Raw genomic sequence first — 6,789 nt, 5'->3', positions numbered from 1 at the left:
TATATATATATATATGGTGTCAACCAGAGCTCCCTGAAGTCATTGGAAGAACTTTCATTGACTGTGGTTGGCTTTGAGAAGCAGTAGTGTAAATTGAGGGGGGTGGAGGGGCAACCAAAGCACCAGTCCTGGGTACTGATTTCAAGAGGACACCAGAATGGCAGCCTCTAGGGAGCCTGCACTGCTGCTGCAGCCTGTATTGAGGGAGCTTGCAGCAGAATATGAGCAGGCCGTGTTACTGCCACTTGTGAGAAGAAGTAAATAAGTGCTCCCTCAACCTCCCCTGCACCACCCCAGGCACCAACATTTAAAGTTACACCTCCAGCCATAAGAGTAGGGGTTTGTGTGAGGGTGATTGGGGCTGTACAATCACCTTCCTTCAAAAAGTGGGAGAAGAGCTACACCTCCTCTTTCTGACTTAGACAAAGAACACTTCTGCAGTTTGTACCTTCTCCGTGGCACCTGAACTGTGAAGTTTGTATCTCATTTAAATCTTTTTGGTGACTGAAAAATGTACCTTTTAAAAGCTTTAAAAAAAGGAGGGGGAGCTCCTTCTTGAGAGCTGCTAGGTCTGCATGCTCTTGTTGGGATATATTAGCCAAACCATACATTGCTATAACGTTAACAGTGAATGAAATAGGGTTAGATTTAGCTATCTGTGTAACATGGTTACAGAGTCATGTAGATGTAACAGTTAAATCGTAACAGTTTAAACTGGTATCATTTCATATAGATACACTTGTTACATCTGCCTTTTTCCCTTGACTGCTGCTTAGAGAGTTACCATGCATGGTTCTGCTCTTGGTATCCCCCTGTTGCCTTCCTTTCTATCACCATTGCAGGTCTAAGTTTTGCTTCTTGTCAAGGATCCTTGCAATTCTGCCATTCTTCCCTTATTTACTCCTTTTCTGTATTATGTGCCCCTCTATTCTGCCAACAAGGGCAGCATCAGCTCTCCTCATTCCTGCCATATCTTTGCCTTTCCTCAGGAGAAGCTACAGAGAAGAGTTAATATAGGGTTTTACCCTGTCTACTTTCTCAGTCAAACCTTCAAATCAGATTCTGAGCCAACTAAAAAGAACAATTAAACAGCCACAGAACACTTGTTTTTAAATTCAACTATAGATGTTTTATTTTCAGACTTAATCAAAATCTTAATCGAAAACAGTTTGGTGACATCTCTTTTTGTTATGTTTGGTCTGCACTTCCTGTTGGCCCAAATGATCTTAACCTTTTTGTATTTATTTAAATCACTCCAAAAGGTTAGGATTCTTGGAGAACATTATTGTATATGCTTAGGCCAGATGGTATCATTTGTATTCATATAGACACCTTCTGGCTATGTACATATAACTGAACACTTAGATTATGACTTGTCCGTGAACTGTCTTGGCTTTATTGAGTCATCCTTTTGGCTTTGTTGAGTATTTTGGAATAAATTTATCTGAAAGCTGTGATAAAATTGCATTTTTTTTTCATTTTATAAATTGATATATTGTAGGACTGTGAAGATTTTAATCTTGTAAGGCTGTCTACCAACTTCCAATATGTTACCTTGTTAACTTGTCATTGCTCATTGTTCTTCAAGACTTTGCTTGAAAATTACAAGGCATGTCTGTGTTTTACTTACTAACACTGTATATAAGAAATGAATAGGACATAAATTCACTAGACACCATCCTAAATGACTCTGGAGTTCCCAAGGCACACAGAGTTTTGCCACTGAGCATTCACAGAATTGAGCAGGTAACTACCATCTGGCTAAACCTGCTTGGGATCCAGGAACAAGGCAGAGAGATGCCTTAGTTCTCCAAGGGACTGATCCCATAGGAATACTCCAAGCATGTCTAACACATACCAACAAGGTAAGGCTGGTAGTGACAGGGTGGGTGGTGATGGATTGTTATTAAATAGCATGGTGGTGAGAAGACTCACCACAGAAGAGGGAGACTAAGATTTAATATTCTCTTCTGCTTGGGAATGTTTAGACTCAAAATTCCCACCCCCTAGAAGAGTACCCTAAACTCTAGGCAACAGACTAGGCTATGTAGGGATGCACTTTCCACCCTCATGTTGAATCTGTGCCACTGGGCAGCAAAGCTTGCAACTTCATTGGATCAGGGAGAGAACATTGCTCAGTTGTCAGTGTACAAAGCAGGAGAGAGGAGTTCTGGTTTCTCAAGTCTAAGTTTTGCTCCTTGTCAAGGATCCACAGATGCTTTCCGGATTTTATCCAATGCCTACAGAATGTAAACTACAGAAAGTATTCTAGGAGCAAGTACAGGAACCAAGGATATTATTTCTCTCAGCTGACAGCCTGGTGGTTAGAGTATTTCTATGCAAGATGTGGATTTGAATTTCCTCAGGTTGAAGGTGGCCTAAAACCTTGGTCTCTCACTTCCTGGGTGAATGCTGTAATCACTGGACTTTTTGCATATACAGTTATATAGGTATGCGTATGTGTAGCCATAGCAGAGTCTCCCTATGCCTGATGAAGGGTACTTGTGCCCCAAAGCTTGCAAAGAACTTTGTTCCAACTACACAGCTCATCTACCACATCTACTTAAAGAACCTTTCCTGCCTATGTGTAGATGTGCATGCATATGCATTTTATATATATAAACACCATCTACTTGTACATCCTCTTTTAAAGAATTGATATAAGGACCTACTCTCAAGAGAAGATTCCAGGCTTGTGGGCCTGATTGGAAAGGCAGTACTGACTCTATCATTTAACCTCTGTAAAAGGGTGGGATTTCCTATTGGCTAACTCAGGGCAGCTGCCTGCTCAGTGTGTCAGTCTTTGGGATCACTGTTCTGAGGCACCTAACCATTCCCCAGCACTATATCTGGAATTATGTGGTTTTTTGTGAACTCCCATTAGATTCACTTTCAGGGATTTCCATTGACTGAAGTGTTATCCTTGCCTAATATTGGTATGAATGATCATGTCTGTGGTATGCAATCAGCATTATACTGTATGGGAGACAAAGCCTCTAACCTTAACTGCTACATGTCTTCATATGATTAGTTTTATATTTTCCAATTCCTGGCAACAGATAAATCCTTCACATTTTTTTGATTGCATCATGTACACATTTTGTTCAAAGTATCAGATTGCTTGCAGCAAAACAGATTTTCCTTTAGCTGAAAGCATCTTGTAAGATGTGCACAAGAAACTGTCTTTGCCTTGTTCTTGCACTTGACTGTAGGCTGGTTGTCTCAACAAGGCACTTATGAGAATACGTCTCATGCAGACGAGGTGAGAATTGTGTAGAGAAGGATGCTCTGTTACCTAGTCCAAATCCAAACTAAGAGTAATTTGAACTGGCATCAGCCTGAGGATAAAACTAACTGCAAATAACATCTGCTCACAAGGATATAGTTCCATTCCCACATAAGCAATAGGATATCTCTAAAAATAGAAAGAAAACAAATATTTGTTCCCACGCTATTGTTGTACTAAAACAAAAGCTTCCAGTGTTTGTAGGAATTTTGGAAAGCTATTACATTTAATCTAATCTACTCTCAGTATTGGTGAAGATGAGTTCACAGGGGATTGCTTTGCTTATTCTGACGGAAAGCTTAGTTTGATCACTTGTGAAGAAGAAGTTACCTGCAGCTGGTAAGTACTTTACTGATTTAGGGCAAGTTCCAAAAACAGCCTGAGGCTTCTTTAAATATGTTAATGGCAAGTCTCAGGGAGGGCAGGATTGAGCATGCCCTGTCCATCCAACTCCACTGATAGGCCCCAAAGGAAGAAGTACATGCATAAATCTGCTCCAAGCTGATCCCCAGTGCCCACTATCAGAGCCACTGGAGTATGTCACTTGACTGAAGTGAGCAGGGTATCCTCCCCAAGACTTACTGCTAACAGGGTATACACAAGACCTCTCCAGTCTAAAACAGGACTTGGCATATGTTAACAACTAAGTTCAAAACTGTGATCCAATGAAACCCCTGCTAAGCAGTCACTTAACCCTAAAGTTGATTGGAAAGTTCCCTAGGTAGATGTGCAGAAATGTCCCAGTCTGAGCAATGAGGTGCATAGCTCCTGCTTAAACTGGATTGGGATGCCTAAATCCTCAGAGGGCTCCAGTTAGGTAGATGTGCTTGGAGTGTACCTCGCATATACTAAATACGGCCATAACTGCTTTCTTCTTCAATAGTGGTAATGATGGTTTCACCTACTTTTTATACAAGAGCTGCTTAGTGGTGAGACAAGGTTCTTTGGGTAAATCTGACATCTTTTTTAGACCAACTCAAATAGTTGGAAAATTCTTAGCAAACTTTAGGGTATAAATGCCCTTCATCAGGCTGAGGAAGCATCTTAGTGGTGAGAGCACTCACCAGAGAAAGACGACATCCAGATTATGGGTAATCCTCAGGCTGGGAGGATTCAAATTCACCTCTTTGGAGAGTGTCATAATTACCAGGCCCTGGGCTACGGTTGGTGATAATGTGGGATAGCACTCTTCATTCCTCCTGCCCTGAAAGGAATGTAGGTTTCATATAGCCAGGAAGTGAGCATGCCAGAATTAGTTTTACTGTCCATGCCAGAATTTACCCCTCTCAGTTGAATGCCATAACACTAAGCTATGGATTCAAACTCTAGTTTGCAATCTCTCTTTTTGGTCTTTTGAATAGTGAACTTTTTTCCCAATAATGGCATGGTTTCAACAGAAGATAGAAGAGTGTCCCAGGCTCTAGCCTAGCCTATAACCTGATGGTTAGGGTATTCTCCTAAGAGGTGTTAGTTGGAATCCCCTGAGGCTGAGGGAAGGGGCAAAGAATCTGGGTTTACATTTGCTTTACCAGGAATGGTGATGTAAAAGAAAGCACTGAACCCTGTTCATTTCTTTCAAAGAACCGAGATAGGCACCTGACCTGAGGAGGCTACTTGCAACCCTTCATTTTGCATAGATGAAGGCAATAGGTTTCAAGTAGGGATGGATTTTCAGATCACTATATAAACCAATTACTGTCCCAGTAGAAAGCATCTCTCATATTGTACACACTTTTCTGGTTATTTCATGATTTTTATTTATTTTTGCATTGGTTGCTCTTCTTCTGTGTTGTGTTTGGGTGTGCACACATGTTGTATGTATGCACGTGTAACATAGGTAAAAGTTTGATTTTTTTAGAAGGACTGATCACCTGCATTTCAAATGGAATATTAAGGGAAGGTGCAGATAGTTTATAGTTCTGAAAAATCAGAGCAACAACAAAAAATTACTTTATCCTAATCATAGGCTCATTTATAGCAGTGCCTGTTTCTGGATAAAACAATAGATAGATAAAGGTACAAATGATATTGTTCAGAAAATGTTTATGTATTCTCATAGAACAATGGCATCACAAGCCACACTAATAAAGATAAGAGATCAAGCAATTATAAAATATGGTAACATAATTATGAATATTTAGATGGACATGTAGTTATGTACTAGATGAATTCATTTTGAAAGAAATAATTTGAGCACATGCTGTACAGTACAGGCACATTCAGTTTAAGAAAGCATTAAGAGGCTTATAACTATAGCATAAATAACATTGTGGCACAGGGTGTTTTGATATGCCTTTAACAAAGAGTAGCTAAGCAGAGATAAGGAAAGAATTGGAAAAATTCTGTCTAAGGACAAAATGTATTATGCTCAGTCTTTAATGTTATACTTGGTATTAGAAGTTCATTGTTAGGATAACATGAAGTTTTTTCTTGAAGCCTATTTTATTATTCAGGGTTGGCACTGAAAAAAAATTACAGCTGTTGTTGCCGGTAAGGTTAAAAACTTGGGGTGCATTCAATTGATTCCTTAGGCACCTAATGAGGACTTAGATGGAATTAGCTGCCCAAATTCCAGAGTGACTTTCATTCACTTTGCAGCAGCATCCAACAGACAAATTAAAGGTCCAAATTCATTATGAGCCTCCATTCCCTAAGTGCCAAGTTCCCTAAGTTGGCTTCCCTACAAGGGTGTCTGTACACGAGCACAAGCAAGTCTGCCTTGGTATCCCAAAGAAAGTATGTGTAACAGTGAACTCCAACCCTGTTAACTATATTCAGAAAGGGAGCAGGACTTTTGTAGCCCACAGGGCCAGACTGCTGCAACAGCCTGTCCCAACAAGAACTCCAGCCTTGAGGCCTGAGCCTGATAAGAACCTTCAAAAGACTGCAGGGCAAGAACAACCAAACAACTCATTAGGGTGGGCACATCTTCAGGGCTGGCAGTCAGCTAACTGGAAAGGGTAGGGCTTGGTTGCATATAAGCTCATGCTCTGAGCTGGGGCAGGGGGTCCAGGCCTGCAGTTTCAAGGGAAGGAGCTGGGAGGCAGAGCTGATTGCCAGGGGAAAATGAAGTAGAATCATAGAATCATAGAAAATTAGGGCTGAAAGAGACCTCAGGAGGTCATGTAGTCCAACCCCCTACTCAAAGCAGGACTGTCCCTAATTATATTATTCCAGCCAAGGCTTTGTCAAGCTGGGCCTTAAATACTTTGAAGGATGGAGATTCCACCACCTCTCAAGGTAACGTGTTCCAATGCTTCACCATCCTCCTAGTGAGAATTTTTTTTCCTAATATCCAACCTAAAACTTTCTTGCTGCAACTTGAAACCATTATTCCTTGTTCCGTCATCTGTCACCACTGAGAACAGTTTAGCTCTATCCCCTTTGGAACCACTGTGTAGGTAGTTCATAGAATCATAGAAGTAGGGTCGGAAGGGACCTTGTAGATCTTCAAGTCTGACCCCCTGCCTGGGCAGGAGAAGAAACTGGGCTCAAACGATTCC

Source organism: Gavialis gangeticus, unplaced genomic scaffold, assembly GCF_001723915.1.
Source record: "Gavialis gangeticus isolate Ggan-Ray unplaced genomic scaffold, GavGan_comp1, whole genome shotgun sequence".
Classification (NCBI taxonomy): Eukaryota; Metazoa; Chordata; order Crocodylia; family Gavialidae; genus Gavialis; species Gavialis gangeticus.
The sequence above is the reverse complement of the archived record's forward strand: the minus strand, read 5'-3'. Positions refer to the sequence as shown.